We start from the raw sequence: 22,483 nt of genomic DNA on the forward strand, positions 1-22,483 counted from the left end.
CACCTAAGGAAATGGTGTAGAAATGAGATCGTCACATGTATATCTGCGAAGATGGCACAGCTAGAATACTATTTTTAGAATAATAAGCTTAGTGGTTAAAGTGTCATGCACTGAAGATTAAGTACTGGAAGGAAATTAATCAGGAGACAGGCACAGGGTTATGAGGGAGAAATCTCAGGCTCTCATTAGAGGAGTCAATCAAGAATTTTCAAGGCACAGTTTTTATCCCTGGCATAATCTTGGGGTCCCTATCTTAAACTTCAGGGAATTCATCTACATTTGTTATATTTATATCCTTTTTTAATTAAAGGTCTCAAGCCTTGAAGGATACAAAATTAGAAAGCATCTTTGAGGTTCTCAGCACCCATGGGATGTTTCTGCATTTCAGCTGGGTCTGTGTGCTTTCGCTTCAGCACGACTCAACTCAGAATGTCAAGAGACCTATGAGTAACTCTTGTTGAGTTAGATAAGTACCGTGAAAAGAATTTAAAAAAGAAGAAGAAGAAAGAAAAGAAAACCAAAAAACAAACAACAGTCAAGCTGGCGGTTGCATTTTCCTTGGAGATGTCAAGACAGAAAAGTTTGAGGAAGAACTGAGGCTGAGAGAGCTTATGGATTTGGGTGGAGAAAGGGGCTTTCCATCTTTCTTACTCATCTGAAGGAATATGTTTCTCCTGGATTCCCTTACGTCCAAAATGAAGTACCTAGCAAGTGCTTGGGAGTTTCATTTGGATTTCAAAGCCGATTAAACCGTTTTGGCCCTGAGAAAGAAATGGGTAATTGTGAAGAAACTGCAGAATAAAGCTGCTAAAGTGCCTTTGACTGCAGTGTGGAAATGGATGGCTCTTTTATGGACAAGTGCTTCCTTGCAGAAGTCATTGATGGAGCCCAGAGTGTGAAAACTAAAGAGTGAAGAAAGGAAGGAAATGTCTGTGGCTTCAGGTCAGGGATGGGAGCAGCAGGGAGCAGAGTGGTGAGGGTGGAGCCAGAGCTGTCCGTGATGGCAGGGCACCGTCAGGACTGCACAGGAATCTCAGGGAAGCCTGCCCCCTCCTTCCACTGGCTCCCAGGGGAGACTTGGCATTGGTTCTCTTCCAGCTAAGCCATCCCATGCAGCAGAAAACCATTTCCTCTGTTGTCAAAGACAGAGACAGAGTAAGCTGTGAGAGAGCTAGTCAGGTGAACATCCCCAGGAAACACAGCATCTTCTACCTGTTATAACAGTCTTGGATCACTTTTCTTACCTCCATTATCACTTCATTATTTTAGAACCACATCGGTCTCCTAACTGGTCTTCCTGTTTCTGTTCCCTTCCCCTTTAAGTCCATTCTTCATTCTTCCTCCAGAGACCCCCTGTATTTCTCAGTTTAAAATCCTACAATAGGCTCCTTTGCCTGCAGGATGAAGGGATCTTCTCAGCAGAGCAGAGAAGCCCCTAACTTGTCTTTCTCCTGATCCCTCTCCAGCCTCATTTCTTATTTCTCACCTCACCCTCCCTCCTTGCTCTATAACACTGAACACTTTAACACACCATGCATCTCCTCACCGTAGAACTCCCTTCCCTTCTCCCAGATAACTTCCATGTTTCCTTCAAACCAGTGCGCAAGGGGTCACTTCCTCCAGGGAGGCTTCCCTAATCCCCTCACCACTTCTCCCATATGGAGCCCTTCACCTATGCTTCCCCAGGAGCTTAACTGTTTATTACCATAGCCAGATTACAGCTGAAGAACTACTTTCCCCTCTGTACAGGGACCACCTGGAGGGCAGGCAGGGACTTTATTGTTTGAGCACTCTCTTCTCTCAGCACAGAGCAGAAACCTTGTGAAATAGTAAATGAAAATGGATTCTTAAAGACAAACTTCTGGTTTATGGTTGTAGCTGTTATTTTCCGAGCCTAGCATTATTTGCAATTCTTCCTTTTAGGCAGACACTCTTGATTCCCTTACTGAAAATTAATAGGTACTATTCCTGATGCCTTCAGGCCAAGCTTGCTCTGTACTATAGTTTCTCAACATTTCATAGGCAATTCCCCATTATTTGAAAATTCATGGCAATGTGTCTTTAAGTTTTCTTCTGTCTGTAGTAAAGCATCTATAATATACTGTCAAAAATTATCTGAAATGTAATAAGCAAAAATAATCAAAAGAGAATACTGGGTATTCTTTCATAATGGAGCTGAGCTTGACTTTTTACTTATTGGGCTATTTTTAAAGTATGTATCAGCAGTAGTTAACTTGAAGATTTTTGTCTGATAGAGTTTTAAATGCTTTTTGGGCGATGAGACAGATAACCCCAAATGTTTTGGGTTTTGGCCATGTTGGACATTAACCAGTTTTGTATTTAACTCAGCAAACTGTTAAATTGCCTCTGTAGATCTAGATTCTTAAATGATCTTTGGACTAGTTTTAACATCTTACTGGCAACTTCATTAATTAACAAGTTATATTAAACCTTTGGCATGTGTTCATTTTATGTTTTTCTGAGGGTCATTATTTTACGTTTTTGAAAATTATTCTCTAACAATACAGAGTAGAAAAGCACTTGTCTTTCTCGGAATTAAAAATTTAATCCTGCGCCTACTATAACTGGCTGTTTTATGGTCAGCCACACTGAAGTACCTTAGTTTCTTTATCTGGAAAATAGGGGTGCTTGCTGCTAAGGATTGGGTAAGGATCAAATATCACATGAAAGAAATTTGTAAACTGTAGAGTGAAATGTAAATGGTGCATTAGTATTCGCAATAGAGTTACTATTTGTGTATCCTGACATTGAGTTTTTGTGTATTTTTAGCACAGTGAGACTGTATCACAGTGACAATCCCGGGAAATCAAACAAAATTAGAAGAATCAAAACAAGAAGGATAATTGAACGCATTAATTTTCAATCAGTGCTTCATTTTCTCATTTTTACCTTTTACAGACACAAGGGAACCAATGTCTATTTTCATCATCATAGAAATATAGGAGTTATTTAAATAAACTAATTAGAGTGAATAAACTTTTCTCAGTTATTTATTTTACATATACATGTCAATAAGACTGGGCTTGATATTTATTTACCTGAAGATTTTCGAAGAGCTTCATTTCTTACAGGAATCAACTTGCTCTTTAGGAAAATGGCTCTCAGCTCTATCTTGAGCCCTAGCAGCAGCCTGGGGAAGTGGATCCATGGGGGCAATTTTTTGTTTTTAACGATTATAGTAAGATTTTGTCCGAAGTAAGGGTTCTGAGACTATATAAAGTATTAACAAATTAGTGAACTAGAGGATTTACATTCAAATGGAGAGGGGCTGAGAGTAAACTCATTTGCGACCATGAAAAAGATGAGATAGGATTCTTTAATGTAATTTCATTCATAAACATTTTGTTCCTCTCTTTAAAAAAATCTAAAATGCATATTATACATTGGATGCTTAAGGAAATAGACCTGAAGCAGGTTTTGGTATGAGGTATAAATCAGCAACAAATTGAGATTTTAAGATTTTCAAATAGCAAAAATATATTTTAAAATGTGATTGTTTTAGTTTTTAAAAGTGTATTAGTTAGAATCTCAATTACATGAAAATGTCTAACTTGTCCAGTAAATCCTTTTATTTTTTTCAGTATATTTTCTCTCATATTCAACATCTACCTCACAATGCTGATAAGTGACTTAAGTCAGTTTCTTTCTCTCTTGCTTCCACTTTCTTCCTCATACTTAGCACATAGTAAGTGATCAATAAGTACAGTCACTCACATTGTCCTGACTCCCCCATGCATGTGAAAAACCAGAGTCACTGAGGCAAACTTGCCCCCTAAGAGTCTTCTAACAATGAAAGGGAGATATTTATGATATTTTAGTCTTTGGGCAGACCAAATTGGAAGGAACTCAAGTCTATCACAAATAAGAACTTGGTTACATTTGTTATATCAGCTAAACTTCTAACTCTCTTAGGATTCCCTTTCAAAGATAAAATATCTTAATAATAAATATTTACTGACCATTGTTGATATGCTAAGAATTGTGGTAGATGTCAGGGCTACGAAACAGAACATATTGCATGCTTTGAAGGGTCTGGTAGGAAGAGAGTCATAAAGGTAAACCTCCATACTCCACTGTGATAAGTACTATCTGTAATAGAGAAATGTACGCTGGCTCCTGGGAGCTCAGAGAGCAAGTATTCCACCTAGAGATGGGGTGGAGGGCAATTTAAGCAGGACAGTGAGAATGACATAGAAATAGTCCTTAAACTCTGCTTTTAATTATTCCTTAGAAAACTGTTTTTGTATTCCATTACTATGTACAGAACAGTATGCCTTTCTGCTTCACTAATTGTTTTTTTGTTTTTTGTTTTGTTTTGTTTTTTGTGGTACGCGGGCCTCTCACTGTTGCGGCCTCTCGCGTTGCGGATAACAGGCTCTGGACGCGCAGGCTCAGCGGCCATGGCTCACGGGCCCAACCGCTCCGCGGCACGTGGAATCTTCCTGGACCGGGGCACGAACCCGTGTCCCTTGTATCGGCAGGCGGACTCTCAACCACTGCGCCACCAGGGAAGCCCTTCGCTAATTGTTTATTGAACATGTAAGAAGACTTTCAGTGGAGATCAGGATCTAGCGAAGTATTAGACTCTTGAGGTCATGCAGGATAGGGTTCTGAACCATTATTTGGGAATATGGAATACATTTAGAGAAAATGTAATCTTTGAAGACTAGAGAACATGGGGACACATAGGCTAGGGAAAAATAAAAAACAAAACCAAAAAACCCAGGGCCCTGTAAAGGAGGTTTTAAGCTGCTGTTAATTATCCTCTTATTTAAAAAAAGCAATTGTTATTTTTGTTACTACTGTCCCAGGTCCTGAAAAATGAGAGCTCCTCTTCCTGAGAGAAAAGGCCAGATAGATTTCATTTTCTCCCTCTAAGTTGGTACTCTACAGTCATGATATCAGATCATTTATTTGGAATCCAATTAGTGAATATTTAGGGCTCTGATCCTCCCCTAGTAATCCTAAAAACATGACTGTTCTGTATAGCAAGGATTTAACGTGGATTTCGTAGCTGGCAAGGGTGACAGAAATATCAGCTTATCCATGACAACAACAGAATCTTCCTTCTTTCCCAGCTGGGATCTGCCACAACTAAAACTACCTGCTGTCCATATCTAACTTTCTAGAAGCTCTGTATTAGGGCCTTTGGCTAGATGATTCCAAACCATGAGCTAATACCCTAGTCTTGTTTCCTGAGACTTTCCGGTTGATTTATGTCAAAGATACAACTGGAAACGTCCCACCTACAACAGTTTTTTTACTTTGGATGCTTAAGTGTTTTCAGTGTTACAGGAGTGCCTGAGATATAACTAATTGTCCTCCATTTCACTTGGTAAGAAAGAAATAATCAAGGAAGTCATATCGTTGAAACATTACTTGCTTTATTTTAATTTTGCTAGCAAGTCTCAAGTTTCTATAGAGTATTTACTCCCCACATGTGAATAGGAAATACAAGTAATTTAGAAACCCCTTTAAGCCCAAATTAGAGAGGATATTTTCAGCAGTTAAAAGGAACTCATCCTGTTAGTAATTCAAGTCATCAGGATGACTGGCAGGAAAAACAAGAAAAGTTCCTATCAATAACAGAGGTATTTTCTTTACCCAAGTTATGTGCTTTAAAAATTGTCAATTAGGGGGCTTCCCTGGTGGCGCAGTGGTTGAGAACCCACCTGCCGATTCAGGGGACACGGGTTCGTGCCCCGGTCCGGGAAGATCCCACATGCCGCGGAGCGGCTGGGCCCGTGAGCCGTGGCCTCTGAGCCTGCGCGTCCGAAGCCTGTGCTCTGCAACGGGAGAGGCCACAACAGTGAGAGGCCCGCATACAGCAAAAAAAAAAAAAAATTGTCAGTTAAATTTTCTGAAGTTACACAATGTTCTGATTTTAAAATGTTCTGGAGGTGTTAGTGGATACTTCCTCTGATGTATATATAGAGGGACTCTGTAGGTAAGAAGGATATTGCCAAGTGAAATGTGGAGAAGCCAGCTTCCTGCATTTCTTTAGAGATTCATAACACAGAACGGCAGTGTCCAGAGCAACTGTGAAAAGAACAAGCGTACTCCGCATTTTGACTGAACTGACACGCCAACAAAATTCATCAGGATGCTTCCATTTTTACCTTCTCTAAAAAATAGAATTCCCAAAGAGGATTTGGTGATATATGTCCTGAGGAACAAGGTCGAACCCATCACATTTTATTTCTAGTTGTGATCTAGCAAACCACTATTTCCAAACAATTAACACTGGAATGATTTGATTCAGACATGCAAGCTGAGTAAAAAATTGAATAAGGCAAAGTCTCCATAGAGTTATATTTTTACTGTCTTATAAAGTCTTAAGGGACAGAAAACTCATAACTCTGCTTTTGAGATAGGAAAAAAAAATGCTGATAACAAGAGAAGGCTGAAAATAAATGAGAAAGTGCTAATGTAATAAAAGGGGGAAAGATACTAAGACACTCCTTTAACAAAGAAATTGGAAAATATTCCAAGGAGATAAACGAAGAAAATGAATAGGAGAAGATTTTTGTCTCTCTCATGAGTGGTCTCTTTTGTTTCTGAATCATATTGCTTAAGAGAGACAGGGAATGAAACTTCTACCTTACCTTTAGGTTTAACAAACATTTTTAATATCGCGAACACATTTTGGACTATGTAGGGCCTGGAAAGGTAGTAAAAGGAGAAAAGCTGATGTCAATAAAAGGAGATGCAGAAAGAAGAAAGAGATTTTTTGTATAAATTACATACAATTTATAAATTACAGAAAAATAATTAGTGTATAAATTTGACAAAATTTTCTAATCATAATTTCCGTGGTGCCTACCCATCTTTGAAGAGGAGGGGGGAGAGAAAGAGGGGACTGCGTAGGGATGGGAACACAGAGCACCAATGTGCATGAATCTGAGCATCTGACATACGAGATTTCACATCTCCAAACTGCCACTTACCAGTTGTGGGAACTCAGCTGGGTTGTTTAACCTCCTAAGCCACATTGCCTGCACCTTTTAGAGGGAGAAGTAATCGTTCTTACCTCAAAAAGTGTTGAAGGTTCATTAATATAATTCTTGAAATGCCCTTAGCATAATGCCTCCTAAGTTCTCAACAAGAGGAAGATGTTGTTATCACCACTGTATGTACTACGATTCTGACCACAGAAAAGGGACCTGCCAAAATGAAACCTGATTCTTGTTATTCCCTTAGCTGCAAGTCTGTGGTGAAATGTTTGTAACTATTTGCTCACTGAAATACCTTTGGGATCACAAGTTGAGGTTTGAGATCTGTGGTGGCTGTGGATACATGAGAGGGAAGACAAGAAGAATTCGTGAAAAATGGAAACTCTGCTTTGCTACACTAAAGCTCTTATAGCTCCTTTGCTTATGCCAGCTCTCTACTTTCGGCCATCTGCTGAAATAATTACCTGTCTTTGACACGGGCCTTTCTCTCTTCCTGGCACAGTGTATCTTCTTCCTAGCTGTCCTTAACTTTCTATGCTGGCGAAGTTGTGTCCTTGAGCTGCTTTATTGGAAGGACAGGAGGCAACAGATCCAGTCTCTGCCTGAGTCAGGTTCTGCCACTTTCTAGATGGATCGTCTATTGGAGCATCAATTTCTCCAATGTACAGTGAGAATATGAACTTCTAGTGGCTCAGGTTGTTTGAGGATAAAATGTTATAATGTTTTAGAAAGTGTATGGTACAGAGTAAGTGCTCAGCAAATACCAGCTCCCTGCCTGCTCTTCTCCATCAAGAGACAAAACAACAGTAAAACCCACACAAACTCAGGTCAAGCAAATTCCCAGAGATTCATGTCATTTTCTGGGCTGTCCATACAAGTGGCTTAGAAGGGATGACATCTCCACTGCAGGTCATTGCTGTTTTCCCTCAAAAACTCATAATACTTAGCTAGTGGGAAGCAACCACATAGCACAGGGAGATCAGCTCGGTGCTTTGTGACCACCCAGAGGGGTGGGATAGGGAGGGTGGGAGGGAGACGCAAGAGGGAGGGGATATGGGGATATATGTATACATATGGCTGATTCACTTTATTATACAGCAGAAACTAACACACCATTGTAAAGCAATTGTACTCCAATAAAGATGTTTTAAAAAAATAAAAATAAAAACAATTCATTATATTTATTGGGCTTATGGGTACATACCTTTGCTGATAACAAGACTTGGTTCTAAGGTTGAAAGGTGCTTAAAACTCAATAAAGGAATAATAGCAAATTGGTTTCAGGATTCTCTCTTCTATAATGATTGAATTGGAGTAAGAACCAGATTATTTTATTAAATGCTACTTTTAGAAGGATGGGAAAATATAAATCCTGAAAGCAATTTATAGTTTTCATGGCACTGACCATTTTCTTGGTTCTTCTTAGTTCACTTCAGAGTGACAGTGAAAAACTTTTGCAGGATCAACACTGTTACTCGATTTGCAGTTGACAGGTTGGATGTTTTTAAGTGTATCTACTGCTTTGAAGGAATTCCTGACCTACTTCAAAATTAGTTTTTCCAGTAAAGTCAACCGTTAGTGATTATCTTTGCCACAAATCTTTCTTTAGACAATTCCTGAAAGATAACATGTATATTAACTGAGCTTGAGTTATCTATTTTTTTCTTTTTAGAATTATATCAACTAAAGCAAAAAAAAGTAATGATTTTAAGAATTAGGTGGACTTTTTTGTGTTTGTATTTTTAAGTAAGTAGGTTATGTTATATTATTTCTCCAAAGCTCTGTTGTTTTTATCTTTTTCAGTTTGGATTTTTTTTTTTTTTTTTGGTAATTGACGCCGAACCTTGGCAAGCTATAATTCATAATCAAATAAATGCTTTATTTTATGCGTGTATATATATGTAAGAGCAAAACTATGTCCGTGATTAACAGAGATATTTTCCAATGTTTAACATTCGTTTTAAGGGCTTTGTTTATTATTGGGGTCCTTTTGAGGATTTTAACTTTAATACATTTGCACTTAAAAATTTAACAAAGAGAGATTTGGGCTAAACATGTAGAACTCAAGTATCTAGTTCCTGCTTTTATATTCTGTGAGCACCAAATAGCCCCATCCAAGGATAACAGGGTAGTAGTTGCCTACATCTGGATTGTTTAGAAAAAGAGAAATCAGTTTCTATCTTATTTGGATCTCTGTTACTAGCACTTGAAACTAATTTGTATGAACCCATTTATGTTTGAATGGAAGTGGGTCTTGCTGTTTTTACTTGTGCAGTATCTCCTTCTGTCCCTCCCTTTCACCCAGCAGTAACCCCACCCTATACCCATGCAGAGCGTCTTCTTAGGAAAACATCCTTTGAGCTCCTAGATCCAACTGTGCCTGAATTTAGTCGCTACATTTTTCAGTTATGAGAACTAATACATGACCTGGCTATTGTAAATAGAGCTGCAATGAATATTGTGGTACATGACTCTTTTTGAATTATGGTTTTCTCAGGGTATATGGGACCTAGAGTCTGTCATACAGAGTGAAGTAAGTCAGAAAGAGAAAAACAAATACCGTATGCTAACACGTATATATGGAATCTAAAAAAAAAAAAAAAAGGTTCTGAGGAACCTAGGGGCAGGACAGGAATAAAGACGCAGAAGCAGATGTAGAGAATGGACTTGAGGACATGGGGAGGGGGAAGGGTAAGCTGTGACGAAGTGAGAGAGTGGCATGGACATATATACACTACCAAATGTAAAATGAATAGCTAGTGGGAAGCAGCCGCATAGCACAGGGAGATCAGCTCGGTGCTTTGTGACCACCTAGAGGGGTGGGATAGGGAGGGTGGGAAGGAGGGAGACGCAAGAGGGAGGAGATATGGGGATATATGTATAGTTGATTCACTTTGTTATAAAGCAGAATCTAACACACCATTGTAAAGGAATTGTACTCCAATAAAGATGTTAAAAAATAAATAAATGAAAGCTTAAAAAAAAAAAAAAGAACTAATACATTCTCTCTTCCCCTTAAATCAATTCCAGTTTGCTAGGGAAAGGGTTTTGATGGAACAGTATGCATATATTTATTATTAATGCATACATTTATTACTTATTTATGTTATAAACGTGATATGTTTATAAATATGTTATAAACATAGATCAAAGATTGATTAATATGTAAACATGCTGTATAGAGATTTACCCCTAGTCCTCCCATTTTTACAGTTGAAAAGTCTGAGCTGCAAAAAAGCTAAATTATTTTCCTTGTCTCACTAAAAACTCATGATTTCTTAAGATCCAGTCAACTGAAAATTGCATCTATTTCTTTGATTTCATCTTACCCACTGTACATCTAAAACTGCGGTGTATAATACAAGTTATACTTTCACTTTTATTAGTTGTACTGGTACAGTTATCTTTGAAAAAAGCTAAAATCATGTATATGTGAGGATAAAAAGAATTCTGAATAATTCCCCCTCCCCTATTCTTTAAAATTTTATTGAACAGTAGAAAAGTATAAGGATGAAACATATCATGGAATTCAGTTTCTTCCCGGTGCAGAACTGATTCCTTGAAAATCTTTCCTAATGTGTTACCCAGTCTGAGTCTAAAAGTCCCCAATGCTGAGGCTTTTATCAATTCCCTTTGAAGATTATATCTCACATAGTAGATTAGAGCATGCCAAACAGTTCTGAAACCCAAAGTAAGCTCACTTATTGCTGTCACTAGTGAGATCTGGCTGCCCAAACACAGTCCCTCCTTTCTTCATTAATGTCCTCAATGACTCTTGGTTCCTAGCCTTGTCTTTGAACATTATATTAGTTGCACATCTGTACAGATTACGTCCCTTCTCCCTTGGTAAATCCATTCAGCTTATACTGAATTCCAAATTCTTTCCAAAGAATAATGAAATAGATCATAGTGAGAATTATTTCACATTTTGGAAGTAAAAGCAGCACTTGAGTTTCTTTGCATAAGTAGAAATTTGACATAGAAGGTATAACTCAACTAATTATCATAGCCATTTACCTAATATAGTTGCTCATATATTTTTTAAAAGTGTAACTTTAAAAATCTGTGTTCAGGACTTCCCTGGTGGCGCAGTGGTTGAGAGTCCGCCTGCCGATGCAGGGGACACGGGTTCGTGCCCCGGTCCAGGAAGATCCCACATGCCGCGGAGCGGCTGGGCTCGTGAGCCATGGCCGCTGAGCCTGCGCGTCCGGAGCCTGTGCTCCTCAACAGGAGAGGCCACAACTTACCGGGAGGAAAGAGGGGGAGGGATAAATTGAGAGATTGGGATTGACATATACACACTACTATATACGAAACAGATAACTAATAAGGACCTACTGTATAGCACAAGGAACTGTACTCAATACTTTGTAATGGCCTATATGGGAAAATAATCTAAAAAAGAGTGGATATATGTATAAGTATAGCTGATTCACTTCGCTGTACATCCAAAACTAACACAACGTTACTCCAATAAAAATTTTTTTTTTTAAAGTTGTGTTCAAACTTGGTTAACGGAAATACTTTCTACTACTAATGCTCTGGTGGAATAAAACTATTTTTATATTCTTTTTGGAAAGGTCAACAGTGAATGTTCTGGTTAACAATTACTTATTAAAAGCCTCCAATAGTCCCTTATTCTACTTCAAATAAGACTCAAACTCCTTACTATGAACTATGAGGTCCAGCTTGATCTAGCCTGCCAAGCTCACCTCTTCTCCCAGCGAGGCTGGCTACCTTGGACTTGAATACACAACCAGTTTCTTCTAGTCTTAGCTTATCAACTACCTCCTGCTCCAAGTCTATTTTATTCTTCTTTTTTACCCTCTTCACTTCCTACTTATCTCCATTTGTCATCATTAATATCATTTTTTGTTTCCCCCGGTAGATTGTAAGCTACTTGGTATAGGAGCAAGAATCACATACTGCCTTCCATATACCTTTTTTTCAAAAAAAATAAACACTGCTGTTTACCTGGTTTACCTGCTTACCTGGCTTAGTATGTGTTCTTATAGAATGTCATCTATTATTTGATAAATGAGTAAACATGTAAGTACAGATATGAGCTTGGAGTAAAAGAAAATAACTATTTTGAAAAAAATCCACGTCAGATATAATTAAATTCTGACGATTATTCAAACAGTTGATTATGGATTCAAATAATCATAAAATGTTGCTGTTGAGAAGAAATGAGAACATTATCTAGTTCACTACCTTATTTTCTAGACGAGGAAGCTAAGATCCAGAGAGAATAAATAATTGGTTAAAGGTCATGTAACTAATTACTAGCAGATGTAAGACTGAAGCTCATATCATCCTGGATCTCTGATGCCTATTATGTCCCATTATACTTGTCTTTGAATCCTTAATATTTTTTATTGTGTTCTACTTGCACTAAAAGAACTATTATGAAATTAACAAGAATCAGTGGTCCCTGTCTCTCCCCCATTCCCCAGTTTTTCCTTGCTCTGCCTTGTACATGTGTGAAAATATGACAATATTGGTATCATTTCCCCCCATTTTTATTAAATACTATTTGTTGACAATATATACTTTTTCATAATAGGGATCTGGCTGTATTTTTGAAATTGACTTTGGTGCTGAAAGAGCTCTGAATATTTACATGCTACCCCCAGACTTCTCTCTCTGTGCCTTACACTCCCCTCTCTCAGCCCTGCTGTAGCTCCATTCATCAAACTGAAGAAGGAAATGAACCAGAAAGAGGGCCAGCAAAGCTTTGTGCATCCCTAAATGAAATGAAGCATTGCAGTGAATTGTACAGCAAGTAAAAGAGGTGGCAGTGCTGTGGGCTGTATAATGTCTGGAAAATGCTTGTAAGGGATATGTAACATTTAGTGTTGTAGGCAACTTATGACACCATTTAGAGTTTAAAACCACTTTAAATGGGGAGGGTAACTTGTAAAAATAAATAAAGTGATTAGATTTATTCTGTGAGATGAAGAGAGGAGAGGGCTAAGAGGGATTTGGAGGGTGAGTTGGGGGTTGTAATCTTAAGGATACAGTACCCTATCCCATTTGTTGATTTAAAAGTCATGTATAAAGTGTATAAAATATTAAAAAGTCTGGAGATATTTAATGGCTGTTAAGGTAACATTTTTTTTCCCAAGGTAACTTTTAATAAGGTCCATTCTAATTTTATTTGATCACCAGTTAGGGAAATAACCCTTGCTGAACCATTAGGATATATGGACTAATAAAATAAAACACAAAGCTTCTTGGTGGAGGTAGCAATATTGTAAGGCTTGATGAGAATGAAGAGTCTAAATTAAGCAATAACAATTGGGAAGCAGGACATTTCCTGGGGATTAATGACAGACTGGGTGGAGTTGATGGACCACAGCTATTCTATGGGTCATTAACTTCAGTCGAACATTAATTCCCAAGAAATACCTGATGGTGAGGTCATTATATAATTATCACCTTAAAGAGGGAGAAGGATGGTAGAACCCAGGGTAGTGAAGTTAAAAGAATGGTGAATATTTCATATAAATCACAGTGCCTTATAGACTAAAGGACTGTAAGATTCTTTGAGTCACTTCTCAGTTGTCACTTCAGTTCGTAGATGGAAATGAAGCAGAAAGTGTTGCTCTTTTTAGAGAGGATTGCATGGAGGAGGGGGACAAGTATGCATGTTAGAAATACACATGGTAAAAGATGTGATTTTTTTCCACACTAACCTCTTGGAAAATGACTGGTAGAACATTGAGATGCAAGATTCTGGCCATGCAAGATTTCCAGTAATGGCAGAGTTAGGCAGTATTTGGGTTTTAATATTCATCCTGCCTCATTTGAATGGGTTTTATTTGACTCTAATATGATGGGGATGATAAAGGGAACTAGGTGAGAGGTGAAAGACCTGGCTTCACAGGAAGTGTGACCGTGGGTACTTACATTCTCTAGATTTCAGTTTCTTCATCTGTAAAAATGAAGAGGCTGTTCTAGGTATCTCTAAAGACCAGTCCACCTCTGAAGATTCTCTGATATGTATTTAAGGAGTCAAAGATCTTCCTGGAATAAAGCCTATAGAACTTTGAAACAGGAATAAGGATCTTTATGTGGGTGGAAGTGGTATTTATTTATTGTTTGAGATTGACTCATTCCAGGTTGCAGGCTTATAACAAAGCAAAAATTATTTAAATAGAAATTCTCTACTGTTTTAATTGAGAATAGAATTTGAAAATATATCCTACAGGCAGCTGGCTCCCTGCTCTCCTGTTGTGCAATCCAGTAGTGCCAGAGGGCAGCTTTACTGGTGGTAATATTTCAAAGCCAAAGACTTCTATACATAATGGCATCTGAATTGGGAGATTAAAGCTCGGACACAGGGGGTGAAATAAGCCTGTATAGGTTGCCATGTGGACTCACTGCCTTGACCTTAAAATTGTGCTCATGTCCATTCTCTCATTCACTAGAACTTTCTGACGTGTTCATTAATCCAATCATCTTCTCTTTCAACATGTATTAAGCACTTTCTATGTGCCAGGCACCGTGCTATGTGTTGAGAAACTATAGGTGAATAAGATGTAGCTCCTGACCTCTAAGGAATCACAATTTCATAAAGACCGACACAGTTAAAAGAAAGGAAGAAAGACATTAAGTGGCTGTTATAAAAAAGTAAATGCACTAGAGAGAGTGGTCTACTCTTCCCAGAGATGTCATGGTGCTCAGGCAAGGCATCACAGAAAATCTCTGATTTGAGTCTTAAAGGAAGAATGGAGATTATGTAGTGACTCTGGTGGGGATGGCTTTCTTCACAAACACACAAAAGAGGCGAGCACACGCAGAAGTAGCGAGTAGTTCAATATGACCGGAACAGAGGGAAGGTAATGTGATGAGACTAAAGGGGTAATAAGGTTCATGTCATAAAAGGCTTTTGCATATAATGGTAATGGGTTTGGGCTTTATCCTTTGGGGTACGGGTAGGGTGATTATATATATGTAACATATAGTATATATATATATATATATATATATATATATAGTATATATATATAAAATACATAGTGAAAGGAGGCACTATTAATCATTATACCAGGACTACTGTAAAATGTAGTCAGTTAGTTATGGAGAAATAAAATTGTTTTATGCAGGAAAATATTGAGATTAGATTTGTATTCTAACAAGATCACTCTGGAAGCTGAGTGGAGAATGGATGGAAAGAATAAGGTGGGTGGAAGTCTTAGTAACGTGAGGAGGCACTAGAAGAAGAGGTTAGTCTACCCTGGGTAGCAGTAAGCATAGGAGAAAGAAGGGAATATGTAAAAAACCTTTAACAGGGGGAAAATGAGGATGAAATCATTGCTTGAATATATAAGGGTGAGGGAAACAGAGGCATCTAGGACCAATCCTGGTTTGGGTCACTAGACAGCCCCATTATACAACACAGAAAATAGAGGAGAAGGAATTGAAGGTTTAAGTGATGCTATAGACAGAATGTTTGTGTTCCCCCAAACTCATATGTTGAACTATAATCCCTAATTGATGGTATTTGGAGGTGGGGCCTTTAGAAGTGATTAGGTCATGAGGGTAGAGCCCTCATGAATGGGGTTAGTGCCTTTACAAAAGAGACCCAGAGAGCTCCCTCTCCCAGTTTGCCACATGAAGACACAGCCAGAAGATGACTGTCTATGAAACAGGGAGCAGGCTCTTACCAGACAGCAACCATGCCAGAGCCTTGATCTTGGAATTCCCAGGCTCCATAACTGTGAGAAATAAATGTTTGTTGTTTAAGCCACCCTGTCATTGTTTTGACAATTAAGTGGCTACTGGCTACTGGTGACGTTAGCAAGAAAGTGGGTATAGAATAGCAGTGAGTCAAGCAAATTGCTCAGTTCACACTGTTGATTAATAACAGAAATAAAATTCCAACCCAATGTTTCTGATTATAAATCCAAAACTTTTCCTACCTTACCAATTCTTCCCTTAATTCATCTTTGCTGCCTGTATCATACGGAGGATATTCTGTGTGCCACAGATCAGTCTTCATGACCCATGAGTCATAAAATAAACTCTTACCTCTCCTGCTCTTGGATCTTCTTAGCTGTGTTTGCTGTACCAAATATCGAAGTTTCTCTTTTCCTGTACCTGCACCTGCTAGGTTAGACTCCCTGCATCCCTTGGTACCTAGATGATCCACACTTGCCCTTGCTTTTACTTTGGATACCATGCACACTTTCCAATAGGATCAATTGTGTCTCATTTTATGAATTCATTTAATAATATTTATGAGCACTTACTATATGATAGATAATGTTCTAAGTGCTGGATAATACAATAGTCAACAAAAAGCCATGGTTCTTGGCCTCAAGAAACATATATCTCATTTTCCGTTTGGGAATAACTCCCTGATCATCTTCTCTGTTGCTGTAAACCCAGAATTTCTAGTCCAAACCAACTTCTTATATGACATTTACCTTATAATGAGGAAACTAGTTAGAGATTGGAAAAACTAGGCAGTTTTATTTTTTATAGTTTTATTAGAAATCATCATATATTTTCAGTTATAAAGGTAAAAGAACAGTATTAGAGCTGGGGTATGCTAAGAATAAGTGTTGTCTAGTGTGGTATTGTCTTAAGTTTAAAATTTACTTAATTCAAGTTCCTTGGAGATGGTGGGTGATACGGCCACTGCTAGTGTATTTTTATACTCTTCATTAGAGCAGAGTTCCCTAACCAAAGTTTTCTCCATAATAATGCACATATTTTGGTGTTTCTAGGTATAATGTCCAATATTTTGCCTTTAGTGTTGATTAGGAAGTTTGAAAAGGAATTTTGGTGAGTGGCTAAAATACCGTGATCCAAAGGATTTTGTTCTATTTCTTATTACCTTTGGGAAAATCCCCAGCCTTTTCTCTGTCTGCTTCCTCATTAATAAAATGATGGTGTTGAACATTATAACACTTAAAATCTCTTCTGGCTCTAAGATGCTGTGATTCCACTGCAGGCTAATGTCCACAGCAAAGAACAGGAATCAATAAATGTATTTATTCTCCTACTGATTATATACTGTTAACCTTCACTGAAGATAACTGTTTTTGTATGCTTCACAACACAGGTCTACCACATCCTAAATAAATATTTTTTTCAGTGAATGGATGGATGTGTCAGAACCGAGGAAACCATTTCAAATACACTTTAAGAAGCAACCACAGTTTTGTTCCGTCTTGACCTTTGGCTGTACTCACTGGCTGACCTCCAACTCTTGGTCAAACTAACCATTTGTGTTCTCTGAATAAAGAAAATCACATCTCTTTATTTGTTGGTTCTACAGTAATTTGTGTTTTTTAAACTTGGTTGAGCCTTCAGTATTACCTGCCAACGTTTTATTTATCTCTGGATTATCCTATAGCAACTACTTGAAATTTCTAACACTCGTCTAAAGCTCCTAGTACAACTTAGCTAATTACCTTGACCTTTTTTTTCACTGAGAGGTTAGGAGCTCTCATTATATGAACACCCCTCTTTACAAATTCTTCTTTTCCTCTGACACATTTGCCCCAGATTTCTATCCATCTCTCTTTTCTTATTTCTCCTTTCCTTTCTCTGTGGAAGACAAGGGTTTCCTCTTTTCTGAAGTGTTTCCTCTTTTCTGAAGTGTCCTGATCCATTTTTACTCTTAATTTCATAGCAACCTGCAATTTATAACCTGTAGGTTTTTTTTTTTTTTTTTCGGTACGCGGGCCTCTCACTGCCGTGGCCACTCCCGTTGCGGAGCACAGGTTCCGGACGCGCAGGCTCAGCGGCCATGGCTCACGGGCCCAGCCGCTCCGCGGCATGTGGGATCTTCCCCGACTGGGGCACGAACCCGCGTCCCCTGCATCAGCAGGTGGACTCTCAACCACTGCGCCACCAGGGAAGCCCGCAACCTGCAATTTAGAACTTTGCTTCATCTGTTCCTTTCTTCCTTTCTTAAGCCTTCCAGTTTACCTCTGCACAGGCTGCTTGCCCTCAGCTGTCAAACACACTTGAGTATCTGCATCCCAGAACACCCTCCCTGAGGCTCTACTTCCCCCTTAAAGTCCTGGACTCCCATCCCCTAATCCCTTTCCTTTCATCCCTCACCAAAATGTTCTGATCGGGCTTCCCTGGTGGCACAGTGGTTGAGAGTCTGTCTGCCGATGCAGGGAACACGGGTTCGTGGCCCGGTCCGGGAAGATCCCACGTGCCGCAGAGCGGCTGGGCCCGTGAGCCATGGCTGCTGAGCCTGCGCGTCCGGAACCTGTGCTCTGCAACAGGAGAGGCCACAACAGTGAGAGGCCCGCGTACCGCAAAAAAAAAAAAAAAAAAAAAAAAATGTTCTGACCATGTCTCTCCTATAACCTCCATTTACGTCTTAAGGCTGACATTAACATGCCTTCACATCGTTCTGATCAAACTGTGTTCCTAAAAATCACCAGGACCTGAAAAATGTCAAATGGCTTGACTTTCTTTACTATATTCCAAATGACATATCTGAGCCCTCCAACATTTTGAAAACCACTTCCTTCTAGAGTGTCTCTCCCTTCTTTTTTTTCTTTTCTTCTTTTGGTGTTGTGGGGAAAGTCAGAAACTGACTTCTACTTGCCTAACTTTGGGATGCATTTCTGATCTACATTTCCCCTTAAATTTTGAACTTACAAGACCTTCTCTCTCTTTTTAACAGCTTTATTGAGGTATAATTGATATAAACTACATAAAGGTTACATTTTAATAAGTTTGAGCATTTAAAATCTTATGAGGCCATCAACATGATTACATAATGAACAGATTCATCATCACCAATCATTTCCTCACCTCACTCAACCCTTTCCTTGCCCCATCTTCCCAGGCAATCCCTGATCTGCTTTCCGTCACTCTAGGTTACTTTGTATTTTCTGGGATTTTATATAAATTCATGCATACACTGTATGTACATTGTTTGGTCTTCTATTACTTAGCTTAATTATTTTAAGACTGGCTTATATTGTTGGGTGTATTAATAGTTCATTACCTTTTCTTGCCGAGTAGTATTCCATTTTATGGATATATTACAACCTTTTAATACATTTATCTGTTAATAGACATTTGAGTTGTTTTCAATTTGGGGCAGTTACAAATAACAACTATAAACAGTCAGGTATGTCTTTATACAGACATTTACTTTTATTCCTTCTAGTAAATACTTAGAAGTGAAATGGCTGTGTTGTGTGATAAGTATATGTATAACTCTTTTAAAAACTACCAGATCATTTCCAAATAAATTGTTTTAAAATTTAGATTAAGGTCTATAAAGTATGAATCATCTTTTGCATATGGATATCTGATTGTTCCAGCATCATTTGTTGAATAGTGTGTTCTTTCTCCACTGAGTTGTCTTTGCCCCCTTAATGAAAATTAGTTGACAATGTTCTGTACTCTCCATTCTGTTCCATTGACCCATTTGTCTATCTTAATGCCAGTATTCCACTGTCTTTTTTACTATAGCTTTATAAAGTCTTGAAGTCAGATGGTTCAGTCCTTCAAGTATGTTCTTCCTTTCAAATGTTCTTTTCTCAAATGGTTTGTCTATTCTAGGTCCTTTGCATTCCTGTATGAACATTAGGTCATTTTGTCAATCATGGATATGGTGTACCTCTCCATTTATCTAAGTCTTCTGTAATTGATTTCTGCCATATTTTATAGTTCTCAGTGTACGGATGTTGTATATTCGTTGTCAGGTTTATCGCAGTGTTTCAAATTATTTTTGCTATTGTAAATGGCATTGTCTTTTTGATATCATCTACCACTTCTTGTTAGCACTATATGGAAAGAAAATTGACTTTTGTATGTTGGTCTTGTATCCTGCACCCTGTTAAACTCACTTTTCAGTTCTGTAGCTTTTTTTGTAGATTCCGTAGGATTTTCCAGGTAAATGTCATGTCATCTGTGAATAAAGCCAGTCTTATTCTTCCTTTCCAATGTGGAAGACTTTTATTTCTTTTTCTTTCCTATTCTCTAGGTATGATCTCTAGTACAATGTTAAATAGAAATGGTGATAAAGAACATTATTGTATTATTCCTGATATTAGAGGTAAAACATTGTCTTTCACAATTAACTATGCTATTAGCTGTAGTTTATTTATTTATTTTTATAGATACTCTATCAGGTGGAGGAAATTCCTTTTTATTGCCAATTTGATGAGAAATTTCATTTTCATTTAAAATCAGGAATAGATGTTAGATTTTGAATTTTGTCAAAACCTTTTTGTTGATCTACAGAGATGACAATGTTGTTTTTCCTTTTTAGTGTGTCAACACAGTGGATGACATTTATCAACTTTCAAATGAGAAAACAACCTTGCATTACTGAGGTAAACCCCACTTGGTCATTATATATTATCCTTTTTATAAATTCTTGCATCTGATTTGCTTAATTTTGATAAAGAATTTTTTCATCTATATATAGAGGTACGTAGTTTTCTTTTCCTGTATTATCTTTGTCTGGTTTTGGTATCAGAGTAATGTTAGCCAGATAGAATGAGTTAGAATATTCCCTCCTTTTCAATTTTTTGTAAGAGTATAGAATTGGTATTATTTTTTCTTAAATATTTGGCATAATTCACCGGCAATATCACGTGTACCTGGACTTTTTTTTGTGGGAAGATTTTTCATGAAAAATACAACTTATTTAATAGATGTTGAGATATACACCTTATTTATTTCTTCTTGAGTGAGCTTTGGTAGTTGTATTTTTCAAGGATTAAGTACATTAATCAAACAAGTCAAATTTATTGATGTAAAGTTGTTTATAACATTACATTGTTATATTTTAATAACTGTTTAATTAGTATTAATTTTACCTCTCATTCCTGATATTGGTAAATTGTGTCCTCATTTTTTTCCCTTATCACTATGGTTAGAAGTTTATCAATTCTACTGATCTCAAAAAGAAGCTTTTGTTTTATATATATTTTTCTATTGCTTTTCTGTTTCCTGTTTTCTTGATTTCTACTGTTTATTATTTCCTTTCTTCTGCTCACTTTAAGTTTAATTTCTCTTTGTTTTCTAGTTTCTTAAGATACAATGCTAAAGTGGATCTTGTGCTATAAATTTTTTTCTAAGTACTATTGTAGCACAGATTTTGATATGTTGTGTTTTCATTTTCACTCAGTACAAAATACTTTTCCTTTTGATATCTCTTTGACTCCAAGAAGTATGTTATATGGTCTCCAAATACTTGGAGATTTTCCAGATATTTTTCTGTTATTGATTTCTAATTTAATAACATTACTGTCAGAGAACATATTTTTCAATGACTTGAATCTTTTTAAATTATTAAGATTTGTTGTGTGGCCCAGTATGTTTCAGGTTCACCTAAAACAATGTGTTTCAGGTTCACCTAAAACAATGTGTTCTAATAAGAACCTGTTGTATAAAAAAATAAATTAAAAAAAACTTGAAGTATAAAATTCAGAACACTGTATCAGTATACTTCTGTGTCTTCTAGAGTCCCTGTAAACCAGAGATTGTATTTTAATAAAGGGAAAGGAGAAAGAAAAGAACTCCTTAAACTTCAGTTTAGCACACACACACACACACACACACACACAAAAATAAAATAAAACAAGGTGTTTTCTGCTGGGGTTTTTCTTTTGGGGGGTGGTGTAGTTCATTCTATACTTTTAATTATATCAGATTGGTTGATGTCGTTATTATAGTATTCTATACCTTTACAGATTTTCTATTTGTTCCTGCTGTTATTGATTTAGGGGTGTCAGAACTGCTGGCTGTAATTGTGGATTTGTCTGTTTTTACTTGCGGCTTCATATTTTGCTTCAGGTATTTTGAAACTCTGTTACTAGAAGTGTAAGTGTTAAGATTTATTATGGTTTCTTGATGATTTTTTAAAAATCATTATAATCTGACTCTCTTTGTTCCTGCCATCGTTTGTTTTTATGTTGCCTAATATCAAGATGGCTACTAGTGCTTTCCTTTGATTTGAATGGGACATTCCCCTGCCCATCTTTTTACTTTTAACTTATTTCTGTCTTTATATTTAACATGAGTTTCTTGTTAAACTGCATATAGTTGTTTTACCCTTTTATCCAAATTTACAGTCTTTGCCTTTTAATTGGAGTGTGTAGACTATTTACATTTAATGTTATCACTGATATGATTTAGTTTAAATATTCCATCTTGCTATGTGTTTTCTATTTGTCTCATGTATTCTTGTTCACTTTTCCCTCTTTTTTTGGACTGAGTATATTTTATGATTCCATTTTGCCTCTTTTGTTGATTTATTAACTATAACTCTTTGTTTTGACAATGAAGAGCTTCCTTTAGTGCTTACAGTATATAGCTTGTGCTAGTAACATGATATGTTTTACTTTATATATATTATAAATCCCACAACACATTATTATTTTTGCTTTAAGCAGTCAATTATCTTTTGGGGATATTTAAGTAATAAGAACAAAAGCCTTTATATTTGCCCATGTATTTATCATTTCCATTGCTTTTTATTTCTTTGTGTAGATCCAGGTTTCTATATG

General features: G+C 37.2%; 1 long non-coding RNA gene across 2 annotated transcripts in view; it reads left to right on the forward strand.

Moving 5' to 3' along the window:
* The window catches only part of LOC117314471 (uncharacterized), a 534,931-nt gene that overhangs the window by 419,428 nt on the left and 93,020 nt on the right, over positions 1 to 22,483 (forward strand). For both annotated transcript variants that reach the window (XR_004529213.2, XR_012324749.1), the window contains one exon: positions 20,239 to 20,302. This is a non-coding gene — a long non-coding RNA (uncharacterized lncRNA). The remainder of the gene's footprint in view (positions 1 to 20,238; positions 20,303 to 22,483) is intronic.

The sequence above is a fragment of the Tursiops truncatus genome, chromosome 12, assembly GCF_011762595.2.
Source record: "Tursiops truncatus isolate mTurTru1 chromosome 12, mTurTru1.mat.Y, whole genome shotgun sequence".
Lineage (NCBI taxonomy): Eukaryota > Metazoa > Chordata > Mammalia > Artiodactyla > Delphinidae > Tursiops > Tursiops truncatus.